This window comes from Vulpes vulpes, chromosome 3, assembly GCF_048418805.1.
Source record: "Vulpes vulpes isolate BD-2025 chromosome 3, VulVul3, whole genome shotgun sequence".
Taxonomy (NCBI): domain Eukaryota; kingdom Metazoa; phylum Chordata; class Mammalia; order Carnivora; family Canidae; genus Vulpes; species Vulpes vulpes.
Window position 1 is genome coordinate 26,334,536 of NC_132782.1, and position 18,587 is coordinate 26,353,122.

At 34.9% G+C, this 18,587-nt stretch overlaps 1 protein-coding gene across 7 annotated transcripts in view; it reads right to left on the reverse strand.

The window, feature by feature from the left end:
* Positions 1-18,587, reverse strand: part of PDE1A (phosphodiesterase 1A) — a 322,617-nt gene that overhangs the window by 250,318 nt on the left and 53,712 nt on the right. The window lies entirely within an intron of this gene.

Consider the following 18,587-nt stretch of genomic DNA (forward strand, 5'->3'; position numbering starts at 1 on the left):
ATCTCACTGATTCAAATATGGAAAATACTTTTGAAAAGAATGAGTCTAAATGCAGGGATATCAGTAAATAGTCTACTAGAGTCTTGGCGAAAGATCAAAGATGGTAGTGGTATAAAGTGAGGCAAAGCCATTGGACAAGAGAGACTCTAAGATACTAACAGGATGTAAAGCATAGGGCTTAGTGAATAATTGGGTATGCTGAATGAGAAAGAAAAGGATTCTAAGGCAGTACATTCATTTCTGGTTTGTTAATTTGAGTGGATGGTATAGGAAGACTCAGATCATAAAAAGAATGATGATGAAATACAAAGCAAGAAGTACGATCAGAGTTTATCGGTGGGACACAGTGAATTGCAACATTAAGGGATGGCCAAAGTGATGTTTCAGGGGTGACTATGTACTGAAATTATCGAAGGAGTAAAGGAGTCAGTTACAGAGGGAAAATGTGTGTGTGGGGGGGAGGTGGAGGTATTGCTACATATATATAAAACGATGAATGTGGATGGTATTGCTCAGAGGGAACACATAGGTTTGAGAAGTAAACGCCCAAGAATAAAACTGCACCAACTGAAGGGATGGCCAGTGAAGAGTATTCAGGTGATGTTAGAAAGACTGAAGGGGATCCCTGGGTGGCTCAGCGGTTTAGCACCTGCCTTCTGCCCAGGGCAGGATCCTGGATTCCCGGGATCGAGTCCTGCATCAGTCTCTCTTCTTCCTCTGCCTGTGTCTGCTTCTCACTCTTTCTCTGTCTCTCATAAATAAATAAATAAGATTAAAAAAAAAAAAAAGACTGAAAAGTCAGGAGAGAAAGTTTTTCCTACAATAAAAGTGGAAGGAGCTTCAAGTGGAAGAAAGATGTTACTGGCATCAAAGGTGCAGAGCAAATAAAAAGAGAAAGAATAGAAATGTTTTCATTATAGTTGGCAATAAGGAAGCCACCAGTGCGCTTTAATGAAAGCAATATCTGTGCTGGAACAATCATATATTCAGTAAGACAAAAGTTCTGAAACCAAGAAAATCGTGAAAGTTGGGGGATTTTTCTAACTGGGTATATATCAAACTTACTTCAATTAATGCTGCTTATGGAAATAAACATGAAAAAAAGATATGAGCTAACTTTACAAATATTTGGCATTAAGAATAAAGAAATATGACCATCTGTTTGCATGATAACAGTTTGCTTCAAGAAAGTGTTTTTAGGTTTCTTTCTTTTTTTTTTTTCTACTTTAATCCTTCATTTTAAATCTCCAAGTATTGTTTTCTTTTGGGAGGACATGTGTACTAACTCAACAAGAGATATGGATCCAAGAAAAGATCAGGACAAAGTTGCCCTGTGTCTTCTTCAGCTTGACATTCCCTCAGATAACCTCTGTCTGTGTGTATCTGTGTGCGTGTGTGCTCGCGTGTGGTTATTTTACAGAAAGAAAGAGTGACTCTGCTGGTCCTTGGCATACAATTTAAGTAGCCACAGTCAGTCTCCTATGTCTCTTTGTCTTTCAGGATTTACTTCCAGGATCCCACTGCTCCTATTTTGATCCTGGGTGTTTAAGTCTTGACCTACAGCAACCATCTAGAATCAATATTCTATGTATTTTTTTCTCATCTAGATTTCTATAAAAACTTAACTGTGTTCTGTGTTTTGCTCTCTCAAATGTAAACCAGATGATCTAACAACAACAACAACAAAAAGTATCTGCCAATGTATTAGCAGATGATAAAAACCTGCTATCACATTCCAGAACATAATAATCAAGAATTCTAAAGTTAAGGAATTATGGTAGATTGGATGCTATTCAGTTTTAGGTACCTTTAAAATAATACCACATAGTCAGCTATTGGTTCTTCCTAATTATACACAGGCATATATTCACATCCAATTCTAATAAATGCCTATTGTGTCTTCATTTGTGCAAAAAAAATAATAAACACTTTACATATTTTCTGTATCATTTTAAAAAGATAATAGAAATAGTGCTCTTTTGGGAAATGAATTAATGGTATCTAAAATTTAAGATTTACTCTCAATATGACGTAATTTAATTTTTCCAAATTACTCAAACTGCCTATTATCCCAACATTATTTCTTCAAAACATCTTATTTTCCTCTTTAGTTTAAAATGCCACTTTTATCATACATACATTTAACTTTCACGTTTATTTGGCTTGGTCTCTCTTCTATTCTGCTCATTTTTCTATACAAATACCACACTGGTTTAGTTATTATACCTTTTAGTATACTAAAACATTGGATAATGTTTTTTTTTATTTTTTTTAATTTAATTTTATTTTTTTATTTACTTATGATAGTCACAGAGAGAGAGAGAGGCAGAGACACAGGCAGAGGGAGAAGCAGGCTCCATGCACCGGGAGCCCGATGTGGGATTCGATCCCGGGTCTCCAGGATCACGCCCCGGGCCAAAGGCAGGCGCCAAACCGCTGCACCACCCAGGGATCCCTGGATAATGTTTAAATAGACTTCCCTCAGTTTAGTTCTCCTCCCAATAAATTTTTTTCCATACTAGTGCATAGTTACTCTTCTGCAAAAATTTATTCTTCTACACAATCATTTTGTCGAATATAAAAAGTCTATGATCTTGAGCAAAGGATCATTAGGGATAACAGGAGCCAGATTTCTCATGATTGGAGAAGGGAATTCCACGTATGGAAAAGAGTAAGACTAGAATATATCCTTTGGACTTGGTGGTACTGATATAAACTATAGTTTATGTGTATACTATATATAATTCTAGCTATGTCCATTGAGAAGCCGAGAAGCAATGAGACACCAATAGTAATTAGTACACCAAACACCCAAATTTTGGTCTCTATATACCACTCAAAATTAAAAAATTATAAAAAATTTTAAAAATTAAAAAAAATCAGTATTCCTTATAAAATAGGTTGATTCAGGATTGAGGAGGGAAAGTACAAGATCAACCTAGACTCTTATGATAAAAAATAAGGAAGCATTCAAAGAATGATGGGAACATATCAAAAAAAAATACAGCCTAAAGAGGCTCTATTGGTCAAATGTGGGACAATTTGAGCATTAAATTAAATACTGATGATCACATATTGCTACTCATTAAATAAAATAAAAATCACTGAATCATTATTCATATAAAAATTGACTGAATAAATTGGGAAGAAAGCTCTTCCTTAGAGTAAAATATTAACTAATAAATATCAAAAGAATGATGGAGTTATAAAATCAATGAATTTTTTTTTTAATCAATGAATATTAAAACAGTGGGTAAAAGTATAATGAAAAAGAAACAGGATACTGATAAAGATTGTGTTGAATCCAGATGACTTTAGGCAGTATGGACATTTTTTAAATATTAAGTCTTAAACATAGGATATCTATTTACTTGTGTTTTATTTAATTTTGCTATCTTCCCGACATGCCACAAGGACTGGTTCTACTCCCAGTGAGCCTCCTTCCCTCCTCGGAGAATGTCAGGTCCCCACGGCCTCTGCCTGCCCCAGTCTGGTCCGCACGCTCTGCTCTGGCCCCCATGGAGCCCCTCATCTCCAAATGCAGACATAGGGCACCTTCTTGACCCAGTGGCAGCCAGGCTGCTCCACGGGGCCTCACCCAGTGTTAGCAAGGATATTCCCTCCTCAGTGTCTACCCCTAGTGACTTCCCGTCCACGGACCCCACTCTGCTTCCTGGCAGCAGCCCAGCTGTTTCTGCTGGATTCTCTCTCCCCTGTTGCAATAGTAGTGAATAAAGTCTTTCACTTTCATTTAAAAAAAAAAGGATATCTATTTATTTGTGTTTTATTTAATTCATTCACCAGTGGTTTTTGGCTTTAAGAATCCTCATGACACTTTTCACAGAAATAGAAAAAACAATCCTAAAATCCATGCTGAACTACAAAAGTCCTCAAATAGCCAAAGCAATCTTGAGAAAGAAGAACAAAGCTGGAACTACCACACTTTCTGATTATAAAATATCTTACAAAGCTGCAGTAATTAAAACAGTATGGTGAAAAAAAATTAAAAAAAAAAATAAAACAGTATGGTGCTGACATGAAGACAGACATGCAGAACAATGGAACAAAAACAGGAAGTCCAAATATAAGTCCACACATATAACTCAATTGTTCTTTGACAGGGGTGCCAAAAATATACAACAGGAAAAGGATAATCTTCAACAAATGGTGTCAGGAAAACTGAATATCTATATGCAAAAGAATGAAATTGGATCCTTATCTTACACTACACAGCAAAATCAATTCAAAATGGTTTAAAGACTTAATTGACCATGGGAGACCTAAAACTGTAAAACTCCTAGAACAAAATATTAGGAAAAAACTCTTTGACACACTGTTCTTAACGATGATTTATTAGATATGACATCAAAGCAGCACAGCAAAAGAAAAAATAAACAATTGGTACTATATCAAACTAGAAAGCTTCTTTACCAAAAAGGAGACAACCAACAAAATTAAAAAGTAACCTAAAAAAATGAGAGAAAATATTAGCAAACCAAATATCTGATAAGGGGGTTAATCTCCAAATACACAAAGAATTCTTTTAACTCAATAGCAAAAAATAAATAGCCCAATTAAAAAAAAATGAATATGGGTGCCTTAGGGACTCAGTCAGTTGAGGGTCCAGATCCCGATGTCAGCTCAGGTCTTGATCTCACGGTCATGAGTTCGAGCCCTGCACTGGGCTCCATGCTGGGCATAAAGCCTACTTAAAAAAAAAAAAAAAAAAGAATAGACATTTTTCCAAAGACATACAAATAGCCACTAGGTATATAAAAGGGTACTCAATATCACTAATCATTAGGGAAATGTGAATCAAACCCACGATGAGATATTACCTCATATCTGTAAGGATGACAATCATCAAAAAAACAAAAGATTAACAAGTATTAGCAAGGATGTAAAGACATTGGAATCCTTGTGCACTGTCAGTAGGAATATAAAATGGTTTGGCCACTATGGAAAACTCTATGGAGGCTTCTTTAAAAATTAAAACTGGAAACACCATACAATTCAATAATCCCCACTTCTGGGTACATATCCAAAAGAATTGAAATCAGAATCTTGAAACAGTATCTGCAATCCTGTGTTCACTGCAGCACTATTCACAACAGCCAAGACATGGAAAGGACCTAAATCTCCACCAATGGATGAATGGATGAAAACAATGTGGTAAACACATAATGGAATAGTACTCAGCCTTTAAAAAGAGGGAAATTCTGCTATATGTAACAACATGGACACACCTGGATGATGTTAAGCTAAATGACATAAGCCTGTCATAGGACGAATACTGCATGATTCCACTTACATGAGGTATCTAAAATAGTCAGGCTCGGAATCAGAGAGTATGATGGTGGTTGCCAGGGACTGGAGGGAGAGGGTAATGGGGAGTTATTTTCAGTGAGTGCAAAGTTTCAGTTATGCAAGTTGGATAAGTTTTAGTTTTCCAAAATGAATGTTGCACAAAATTATAATTATAGTTAACAATACAGTATCGTGCACTTAAAAATTTGGTTAAGAGAATGGATCTCCTGTTAAATATTATCACATACACACACACAACAGGACAAGAGGAAACTTGTGAAGGTGGTACGTAAGTTTATTACCTCGATTTTGATGATAGGTTCATGGATGTATGCATATACCCAAATTCATCACATTTTATACATTAAATACATGCAGTTTTTTTCATATAAAAATACATACACCTCAATAAACTTGTTTTTAAAGAAAAAGATAGGGCAGGGTATTTATATTGTCTCAAAGTATCTTTCAACAAATTGCTTATTAATTTAAAGATAAAGTCTAAGCACTTTACTATTACTTCATCCATATTAAGATAAACCAGCAGCATGTCTCTCTTGACACAACACCACTTATGTCCTGTTCCTGTATGAATCTACTCATGAGGAAATATTACACATAACCAAACTGAGGGAGGGTTTACAAAATAATTGGCCTGTGCTCTAAAAGTGTCAAGGTCAAAAAGCACATGGAAAGGTTAAAGAACTGTTTCAGATGAAAAGACTAAGGAGACAGGATGACTACACACAATATGTCATTTTAGATTTGATCCTGGACTAGGAATAATATAACTTTCAAAGACATTATCAGAACAAGGCCAAAATTTGAATATGAACTGAGGATTAGATTAATATTTTATCAATATTAAATTTCTTGATTTTAATAATAGTACTGTAGATGTGCAAGTGACAGATTAAAAAGTGTGTGCATTATACAATACACATTTCACTACTGTACTTACATAATAAAACTTAATATTTATATGCATATTTAATCATATATATGTATAGAAAGAGTGAGAGAATAATAAATGGAACAAAATAAATAATTGTTCATGGAGTTCCTTGCACTATTACTGCAACTTCAAAATTATATGAAATATTTTTTTAAAATTACAGTTCAAACTGTAACTTTTACATTGTATTGAAATCTTAGACATTGAAAAGTCAACGTATAATTGGCTTTTAATTATAAAATATAACCCACATTGCCTTTAAACTTTATATCTTACAATAAACTTTATAATATAATTTGCTACATCAAAACCTCAAATCATTTTTCAGAAGTAAGGTAAAAAAACTTTTGGAGGATAACAACTGCATATTTTTTATGTTCATAGTGATTTAAAGACAAAACACCAGTATTAAATAAAATGAGTAATCTATAACCCCGAATGAGTTTTAAGCCCAATCAAAATGTTTCCCTTCAGACAAATTTCTCTCAGCTATTTGAGTAGAAATAATCTTCCAACTCTTAATTCTTATACCACTGTTTCTCTAACTTTCCTGGGACATATAAAACCTGCTATTATTTTCTTTCTCCAGAAATTTATAGTTTCTAAGTGCTTCTGCCTAGAAATACTTCCTTCAAATTCTTCCCCCCTCTATTTCCGGCTTACTATCCAATCAGCGTGAGTATGTTTTGCTTCTGGAAGCCTTTGTTGGAAACTGAGTCTGAAATAGATGTCCCTTGTCTAGCTGTCGAACATCCTTCCTTTCACTACTAAGGCATAATTGCAATAATTCTTGTACTTCTTTTGGACCACCATTAACTCTAACTTTTTTTTTTTTTTTTGCTTTATTTGTTACAGCATAATTGCAATAATTCTTGTACTTCTTTTGGACCACCACTAACTCTAACTTTTTTTTTTGCTTTATTTGTGTTGAGGAAATAACTCATCATTGTATTCCATACATTTCTTTAATATTACCATGCATAAATTAGATTGGCAGTGATTAAATGCCTATCTATATTATACTTTTGCAAAATGCTACCTATGGATTTCAAGTTTGAGGAGAAATCTATTTCCTCCTTCTGTCCACTGAGAAAGCCTGCAAGCAATGACAATTCATTTGAAGTGGGCAAACCTAGCATCAAGATCTTGGCTTCTATATACCATTCTCTACTAAAAGGAATTTATTTAATCCATCATGTATCCATGCACGCTCATGCAATTATATAACTAATTTTTTCCTAGAGAATGTTTTCAGTACTTAACACTCAGCCTCTTTCTTGAATAAAACAAGGGAAAAAGAATGGAAAAGATACCTAACCCTTTGGGGTTTAGTGTGCTAAAAAAGTTCTGAGATACACAAGTTAAAGTTGGCATACTTTGGATCTGGACCAAAAAATTGTTTTTATTGGCCGTGGAAGATGGAATTTTAGACTATGTTGGGCCATACTATAATTGTGTTTGGAAATGCATAATGTGATGGGGAGCATTCAGCATGATTAAAAGACTGTGCGTGCTGGAAAGTGTTGTATTTTTTTCAGCACTTAAAGCTAATGCAGACAAATGACAATGCAGTTAATTTAAGACCATTTACTGAAGATATAGAAGATATAGATATTTGCCAAAGACAATGAGGAAAAATAAAGAAGCCTACTTCTAAATATAAGTATTAAGATCTCAACAGGATTCACAGAATGGGCTAAAGTCAGCTTTTTATTGGTATAAAAACAACAGTAAAGGAAATCTCTTAGAGTAAATAGTTTATGCCTTGAGCTATCTCCTCAAAACAAACATTCCATTTCCCATCTGACAAAGAATCAAATGACATTGTTTTGCTTCTAAACAGGATTATTTTTTCTAGGATCCATGAATGTTGGTGATTCCCTTCAGGAGAGATGAAACCTATAAATATTGTTTTAGGAAGCTGATCTTGGAGTTTAAGGGAAAATATTTTATGCCAATAAGAATCAAATTAGCTTCAATGTGAAAGCTATACAAAAGAGGAAAAGCTATACAAAAGAGGAAAATCTATAGCACAAGAATATATTTCAATCCTGTAGTCAATATTAAGATCCTAAATATTGTATAGCTCTTAATACCATTACTTAGATCAGTTTCTGCCTAAGGCAATAACAATTTAAACATTTCCTGTTTCATTCCTGCCCAGTATTGTTGTTTTTTCCATTATTGCAGCTCAAAAATACTTGGGCTGTTTTAAAGATTAGTGTGTTGGCATGAAACTGCACATGCCTTTTAAGAATATTTTCTTTAACCCTCAATCATGACTTAGTATTTTAAAATTCAATATGGTCAAGGGCCTCTAGCATCAAAACAAATTTCATGGAACCTTATTAGGAAATTAGTTATGATGGAAATGATAGCATGCTGGGACATGAATATTCAATATTTATCACCATTTAAAATGCTAATATGCAAGATAAAAGTACAAGTGTGACCCTACTTAAAATGCTAATATGCTAGATAAAAGTACAAATATTTTTTTCAATCCATTTCAGTTTAAATGATAGTTATGGCATCATGTTTACATCATCTCAGCTTTTTTTTACTATATTTTAAATATGATAGAATATTTAATATTTTATTTTAAATATGATAAATATTTTAAATATGATAGAATAAATTCATTAAAAAGTAAAATAGCAATGATTTCTCAGGAATATTTTATGGTATCTTAACATACTGAGTGAAAGGCATGTTCCTAACCCTGCCTGGAGGAAGATGTGGACCATCCCACTGGGTTAAACAGTGTACCAGTGAAGTGAAAACTCAAGATTCAATTCACACAGGACAAAGATGAATTTGTCTTAGCCATTGATCACACAAAGGCATGCTGTTTAATACAATGAAATCAAGTCGGAGGGTGGAGGGAAATGTTATTGTCATCAAGCATTTATGAAATTAAGCCCAGTCGCCTGTTTGGGTCAGGTATGGTTACTACAACATACCTTAAATGAGACTAGTAAGTCTGAAACATCAGATTTAAGAACTGACGACAGATTATTTGCTGCAATGCAGAGTAATTATTCAGATTGACAATTCACTTTGCAAATGGAAAAGTAAGAGAAAATGAGAATTTTAAAATTTACTCATTTTGTCATTTGGGTATTCACTGGTCTACATAATACCTGTGAAATGTTTAGTTCAGATAATTAAATATTACTTCTATGTATCCTTAAATCATAACCTTCTTTGGTATCAAAGAGCATGAAATCTCTGAAATGGCCGAATCTGGTTAGAAAGCTAGTTCCTCTTCTAACAAGGAGTGTGGTCTTTGGAAAGTTACTTAAAATATTTAGGCTCCAATTTCCTCATCTGTAAAGAAGGGCTAATAGTTATGACCAATTCATGTAATTTTTGTGTTTTTTAAATGAGGCAATATATAGAGAACATTCAGACAAATACCTGATTCATGGTAAATCTGCGCAAAATGTTTTGTTTTGTTTTGTTTTGTTTTAAGATTTTTATATATTTGAGAGAGAGAGCATGAGCAGGGGAAGAGGGAGAGGGAGAGGAAGGAGCAGACTCCCCACTCAGTAGGGAGCCTGGATCCCAGGACCTTGAGATCATGACCTGAGCATAAGGCAAACGCTTGACCAACTGAGCCACCCAGGCACCCCAAATATTTTGTTTTTAACTTTAATCTGCACACTAACCTTTAGGATTACACTTATAATTGGTTAGGTTCAGGACAACCTTTGGAAAAATGCTTACTACCTTAAGGATTTTTCACTGTAGCTCCTAATTGCTGAATGAATCATGATTTTCATGGATACACCTGTGCACACGTGCATACGCCACCCCTCATCAAGCCCTCACATCCACTGCTTTATTGAGCATTGCTTTTTTCCCCCTACACAAGTAATAAAAATTAATGAAGTTATATATCTTTTCTCCTATTAATCTGCTTGCTGTGAGTTTATTTCAGAGACCCAGCTATGGAACCTAGGAGGGTAGAAGGTGTCTTTCTGCCCCTACAGTACATACACATGGATATGCTTTGTTCATATTTTATGTATCGCTTTTTATTACAAGGTGCCTCCCCCTCATAAATTTTAGTATTCTTCATTACCAAATATTCCTAAATAATGTTGCACTTAGGTTTGATGTCCTAATATCTCATGTCACCTACGAGTGATAATTTCCAAGTGAGTGAAAGAGAGACATAGCCATCTAAGGAGACTATCAGATTCAGCCTGGACCTTTTAGAGACTGCAGACATACACCTGCCTCCCTACTCCCACCTTCCACCCCACCCCCGCCACAGGCTTCTTCTTGTTCCCATCAGATTCCACAACTCTCACCGACCCTCCTTAGCCCCAGTTCAGTTCACAAAAAGTCCTCTTTATTAATAGAAGTGTATACCACAAGCAGAGAAGAAGAGAAGATGCATGCTGAAGACCATCACCACATAAGTGTTCTCATACTTCCCAAAGACTAGTAATCTGTGCAGGCCTGAGACTAAAGGACAGATTCTATGAGGCACCCAAAACCTACCCTGTAAGGGTCAGCTTATAGGCCATCTGTTCAATGATGTTTTCCCTGGTGCCTCATACTTACCACATACCTTACCTATACTTTCTTATGGCATGACTAACTACTACGTATCATAGTTCTTAAGGTCATGAGATCTTCCCTACCAGACTTTTGTGGATTGTTGATAATAAGTGGTTGATGAATAGATGGATAAATAAATGAATGAATATCAATGATCAACCTTTGAATCAGGTCTAAACTGCTAGACTACCTTGTGCTTCGGATCTTTGTCCATATTCCATTATAAAGACGTTTGCTGATGAGGCATTGACACTGGACAATTTTTGATATTATGGGGCTAGAACACAAGCTTGTCTTGGAGTTCTGGCTTTATCTCCTTTGCTATGAAGCTCTTGTTCCATGTCCCTGGTTGTCACTGCTGTTTTCCAAGATCCCAGGCATACCACCATATGACCTGAAGTTGCATTTTAGCATTTTCACACTAGAGTAAGAGCTCAGTGACTCTTCTAATTATGCAAATCCTTTGCTTTCCTAACATTTCAAGCTCCTAACACTCATGCTTGGCACATTGGGTATGCCCAGTAACTTTTGATATTCTTCCTTCCTTTCTTATTTTAAACCATTTGAACCATGTTGGAACATATGTTTCAAATAAAAATTATAAAACTACATGATTTCTCTAATTCTATCATTTAGATTGTTTTCATTTAAGACAGAAAATTTAGAGTTACCTTCGAATTATTCTTTCCAACTTAAGAATTTCCCTCATTGAAGTCTGATTTATAGGCACCCTGAAACTCTACAATTGTTAAGCACATGTGACTTTTTAAGACCCAGCAAAAATTATGGACCATTCTGCTGTGAAAATTGTAAAGAATCTCAGATATTTAGAACTGAAAGAAAAAACTTCAAAGGCATTCCAAAACAGCTCTCTGTTCTTTTCACATAACATCCAAAAAAACTATCACCCACTGCTAATGACTGTGCATGCCAGCCAATTTTCATCTACCAGCAAATGTATTCACTTACAGTTCCTTTCAACAGAGTTCTAAGTCTAATTTAGTGTGGTTTAATGGCTGAAGTCAAAATGACTTTTTTACTTGGAAGCAGTTTGCCCTACAGAGTTGCATAATCTACTCTGATTCCATTCAATGGCAGGTACAAACATGAATTACGGTGGTAGTATGGAAAGGTACTTTAGAGATCATCTAGGTCAGACCCTGTATTTTCGTCTGGGGAAACTGAGGCCACAAAACTGAATAAAATAGTACTCTTTCCCTCTCATCCACAAATCTGAAGTTAATTTTTCTCTGTATTTTTACATATACTTTAAAATTTAAAATAAATAACTATCGGGGCTCCTTGGTGGCTCAGTTCGTTAAGAGTCTGCCTTCTGCTCAGGTCATGATTCTGGGGTCCAGGGATCAAGCACCATGTTAGGCTCCCTCCTGAACTGGGGGTCTTCTCCCTCTCCTTCTGCCCCTCTACCTGCTCCTTCTCTCAAATAAACAAAATATTTTCTAAAATAAAATAAAATAAATAACATTTGGAGGTTGATAGATTATACTATCCATAGGAATACACACACACACACATACATACATACATACACACACACACCAGGAATTTTAAGATCTTCTTAAGATACTAGCATCGTCAGCCCTTATAATAAAACTGTGGATAAAAAGTGTCACTCTGTGACAATATACCCAAAAAAGGAAGCGCCCTTGCCAAATATTTAGGTTGAGTCAGAAAAAACATAACCCTTAACCAAAAAAAAAAAAAAAAAAAAAAAGCAAATAAAAGATCATCAACTTAACTTTAGCCCCACCACACACACAAATTAAATGAAAAATGCATTCAATACCATTAATAGTGAAGAGAATAGGAAAAAAAAGAACACCTTCCTCCTTGTATTATGTCTACTTTACTCCCTTCAGCAAAGAAGGGTCTTTAAGGTTTAAATATTGCCAACAGTAATGTAAGTTGAAAAAAGAAAGTGTACCTGTTCTAGTTTTATACCATCCAGATTTGTTTTCTACACTCGCTTAGGGGCACTCAAAACTCACTCTTTGAAATCTTCATCTCTATTCCTAAGCAGAATCATAAAGCACAAATATTCATAAAATCTAATGTGAAGAAGACCTGGGTTTGAATATGGTTTTGCCACTTGTTAGCTATTTGATCTTGGATAATCTTCTTATCTCTATGCTTCAGTTTCCACATGTATAAAAGAGACTTCAGAATAATAACTCCTTTATGGGATTGTCCTAGTAAGTGGAATCATAGTAGATATTGACAACTCTATAGTATATGTAGCATTTACGTTTTTTGGTTTTTTTTTTTTTGTTTTGTTTTGTTTTTATGATAGTCACAGAGAGAGAGAGAGAGAGAGAGGCAGAGACACAGGCAGAGGGAGAAGCAGGCTCCATGCACCGGGAGCCCGATGTGGGATTCGATCCCGGGTCTCCAGGATCGCGCCCTGGGCCAAAGGCAGGCGCCAAACCACTGCGCCACCCAGGGATCCCCCACATTTACGGTTTTTAAAAATGTTTACATTTCAGCCATTAAATAACTCTAAAGTAAACCAATTTAGATGATCCATTTAAAGCATTTATAATACGAATTCCCAAATAAAACATGTTAGCTAAAATTCTGTTTACCTCATAGGGCTGTTGTCAAGATTAATAAGATAATATAAATATACAAATTTCTGAGCACAGTTACCTGGCACATAATAAGACCTCAATAAATAGTGGCTTTCCATTAGCATCCTTATTATTATCATTGACATTACTTTTAATTACTCCTACTGCCAACTGCCTTCTCTTCTCTTTTCCCCCATCAAAGGAAATGAGAACATCCTCAAGCAGATATCATGTCTTCAAAAGACAGTGGCACTCACAAAAATTTAGTAACTAGAGAAAATGATGGAATGGACAAAGGAAAAAAATAGCAGAAATGGGGACATAAAGTGAGAAACTGGATCAGAAAGTTTCCAGTTGGAGAAACAAGCTAGGAAATCTTCCTTGAATGGAATTCAAGACTGGCCAATTTATGACTCCACCTCAGTTCCTATGCCTCTATTAGGGGCCAAAACCAGAGCATTTACCCACATAAGTGAAGATACTGGCTCATGGCATGAAACAATATACCAATGACATCAGGTTAGCTCTCAAAAAAATGTTTTAAAATAAAATAAACAACATTACTAGGGACATGAAAATCCCCTGCACTATGATTAAATCAAAAACTGGTTAAGATCAATTCAGGCTCATTCCTTTTAAGGCTATTGTTTTGTTTTTCAAATTTCCAAGGATCCTCACTTCGGAAATTATAATTTATTCATCAAAGAGATGTTACATTAACATTACAGTATGTGAACCAATAGCTTTTCATTATGTATAAAAAATGCAAAACACAAAAAATAAAAATTGCTTACATTTGTAAAAACTTCTGCATCTTAACTATAAAAGGAGGAAAAATAGATATCTGCAGCTGGCACTGTTTCATGTACCAGTTTCTGAAAACAATAGAGAATGTCAAAAGTATAAGAATTACCATATGCTAGTGCTTTTGCTCTGACAAATTATTCACAAATAACTTATGCTTGTATTCTGTAATTCACACTGAAGTTAATAAAAGTTGGATCCCTAATCACATTCAAACGATCAATATTATATAAATATGTGCTCGAAAGATCTTTTTCTCTTTATAAAAAGTATTTTAAATTTAGAAATATAGAGAAATATATTAGCATATATACAGAAATATGTATGTGCAAAGGCATAAATACATACTCTTCCCAAATATATTTTTGTTATTAACTGGCACCATCAGAGAAGAGTATACCTTATTTCTTCAAGTCACTGAGGCTTGATTCCTTAAAAATGTTTAACCATTTAAAAAAAAATCATTCTGAAATGTATTGTGCACTCTTCGCCTTACAAAAGGAATCATTAGTGGGCATTTTGCTCTTCTTTCAAGACATGATCAAGGACTGAGGTCACCTGACAATGTGAACTCAGTATAGAGTCTATCCTCTGGTTGCTTAAACTCCTGATAGTACAAAAAATACAGAAAGAGATCAAGGATAATAGAGTAATGTGGTGCTGCTGTCTCCACTGCCCCCTCAAAGCTACCTTATTATTTTTTTTAACCACACGCAGAATATTTACTCTCTCCTGACCTCTTCATTGCCTTATCATCCTTACTACTTGTCCTCTGTACTGCTTTCCTTCAAGTATTTCTCTTTCTCTCATTCAACATTCAGTGCCAACTGTGAGCTAGAACCTCTGCTGGGCCCTAATTACAAAGACATATCAGCCCTTACAAAGATTAAATTCCTGCCTCTTTTGCATATGTTCTTGGAGTTTTGTGGTGTTATTTTTTTTTAATGATTCTCCAGGTTAACTTCTAGCAAGTGTGATTCTAAAAATGTGATATTTCTATTTAAAAATTTATTTATGATTTGGTTGGGCAAAGTAAAATTTAGGCTCCATTAAGTTCAAGCCAAAATTCTCATACATTTCCCTACTGATAAAGAAAACACTCATCTATAAAGCACCAGTATTAACAAATAAACACAACCTAGGAGTACGTGATTTTGATATTTTTTTAAATACTAGTTACAACAAATGGCTTGCATGAAAACCTAAGGGGGATGCTGTCTATCTTACCTTGAAATAATGTGTAGTAGTACTGGTACAATGGAAGATGAACAGACAAGATCATCAATCAAGTATGGAAAGACTTCGCTGAATCAAAGATTTTGGGTCTAATCCCCCAGTTAGAGGCAAGCTTCCCAAGAAAGGCTTTCAACAATTAAAAATAGGAATATTTTTATTCACTTCGTTTAGTCAACCAAATTTTATTCAGTGCGTACCCTGAATATTACACAACAGGTATAAAATAAGAATCGTAAAAATAAAGCAGCAGTATAAGGCGATAGAGTGATGGGTGGTATTTTATATCTGACACTAATTTAACCTTTATAAGTGCGCTCTAAACAAATAAAGGGGGTTCAGAGTCTTACATTAAAATGAGAAAATTTAGGCTCAGAGAGAATAACAGGAAGTAATAAATTCAGGAAAAGTCTTAAAATTCCCAACTCAGTTTTGTACTCATTTTATTTCCCCATCCGACTCCAATCCTGAGAAATTATGCTTAAAGAGCTTTTCTTAACAAAGCAAATGTGGGGGAAGCCAGAACTGAAGTGTAGGCAAGCACTTTCTAAAAACACTAGAAAGCAAAAACAACATCATAAATTTGCACTAATTAAAATGATGCTAAGTGTTCTCATCGCACAGACAAGTGTGCTAGCCCACTTTCCTATTCAGTCATGGTCCAAAGTCTGAGCTATCATATTCTAAAGATCACTCTTTACACTTGATATCTTCCCTCTTTTTCTGCTTTTATACAATCTAGTAAAAAAACACTTCACATAAACATAAATATGTTTGCAATCTTTTCCCTGAACTCTTTTGTTTTTAATACATTTGGTTTTTCAATATTTTTATTCATCCGTAAATTGAACAATACATATACCTATTATTTGCTATTAAATTATTTTTCCCAGCTTTATCGAGGCATAGTTGGCAAGTAAAATTGTAAGATATTTAAAGTTTGCAATGCAATGATTTGATATATGTATATACTATGAAAGCATTCCTCCTATCAAGTCAATTACCACATTTATCACGTCATATGTTTTACCTTTTGATGGGGAGAGGTGGTGAAAATATTTAAGTTCTCCTCTCTTACAAAATTTTAATTATAATACGTAATGTTTCTCTCTATGGTCACCAAGTTATACATTAGATCCTCAGACCTTATTCAGCATATAACTGAAAATTTATAACCTTTTACCAACCTCTCCCTATTTTTCCCTCCCGCCCTTACCCTCCAGATCCTGGAAACCATTTTTCTACTCTGTTTCTAAGAATTTGATTTTTTTTTTACTTCTATAAATGAGTGATACCATGCAGCATTTGTCTTTCCCATCTGGCTTATTTCACTTATATTTGCTATTAAATTAACCCCAACAAACATGTGGAGGTTACCTATGTAAATTCTCAATATATAGTTAATGGAAGTTTGAAATCACAAAACCAAGGACAAAAGTCCTAGTACTATACTAAATCCTTAACTTCCTAAGAAAAGAGCTGAAAGATCCTCTGTAAGATAATCTCTCAGAGAAGGGAATGTTATAATCATTTCCCCTTGGAAAGATACTTCCCAGTGCACATTGGAAGGAAGGTAGACCATGAAAATTTCCTTCGTTACCGATGGCACACTCTAAAGGTCTCTCCCCTTCTTATTCTATCAAATCATGTTTTTTTTTTTTGTTTTGTCTTATATTTCCTGTTTATTTATGTCAAGTCAAATTTGATCAGAAAAGGAATTTACTAGAAGGATCCTAGGTAGCTGGACTCACCCTACAACTCATCTCTAACTATCCAATACTGTCAAAAACTCCAAAAATTGAACTTGGCCAAAAATATCCATTTGGCTCATCTTGGGTCCCTAAAGAAATAATGCTTTTGGGGAGAAGAGAGATAGACTGTTTGGCTAACTTTGGCTTGCATAATGGGAGATACAACTCTTTTACTAAAATTCTATGGGAAATTCTACAAAAGAGGTTGGATGTAAGCAGAACAATTAAAAACTTTATAAATCCTAGCAAATACCTACTGTAGCATATATTTTTGCTCAAAACTCTGAGCTTCTAGAGAACAAGTCTTCCCCATTGTGCCTAGAACCATATGTGACACAAAAAGTGCTCAATAAATACTTGGTCTCAGCACACTCTTCAACTTTAATGTCAAAGAACTAAATGCTAAGTCTCCTCATTCTCCATTCACTGACAAGTACCAAGTCATCTTTTATTCCTTCTTCTTCTTCACTCTGATTATTTAGTTGGTGACCACATCCATTGACATGTTTTCCTTTAACATTCTTCCTCCCCATTCCAGTCCATCTCCCAACCTACCACCAGAGTGATCTTCCTAAAATAAAAATCTGCCTAAAATCCATCATAAATAGCTACTAACTACTAAAGATTGCCTATATCAAAGACACAAGATGATATCTCACACTTGATGTTTTAACTCACAGCTCTTCCTTCCCACAATCCCATCGGCCTTGCCTGTGACATGTGCACATTCATCTCCTGAGTTTAAGCTTCACTTTATTTTTTTTAAAGATTTTATTTATTATTTATGAGACACAGAGAGAGAGAGATGCATAGACACAGGCAGAGGGAGAAGCAGGCTCCATGCAGGGAGCCCAATGTGGGACTCGATCCCGGGTCTCCAGGATCGCACTCCAGGCTGCAGGCTGCTCTAAACCCCTAAACCACCAGGGCTGCCCTAAGCTTCACTTTCTTAATTAATGTCACTTTCCCATACACACCCTGTCTCATCTTCCACTTAAGAACAGTAAAATTCCTCTGATCTCATAGAATTTTAAAACCTGTAGTAGTCAATTAGCCAAAAATACTGGCTAAAGTATGAAAGCATTAAGTAATAATTAACTTTTTAACTTAAAGTTTATGAAAATGCATTCATTGGCCAAGCAGTTGATGTAGGAACAAAGCTTTTTCTTTACATAGGAGTCTGCTGATTGGAGGAGCTTCAATTCACCTTTCTAGAACTAACCAAATTCAAAATGCCTCTCTGTGATTCTTTTTTTTTTTTTTTTTGAAGGTTAAACTTTTATTCAGCAAGGCTCAAACAATTACATGCTAATTTCCAGCTAGGTTGCACCAAAAATGACTTAAAAATTTCCTTTTGGGGGGATCCCTGGGTGGCTC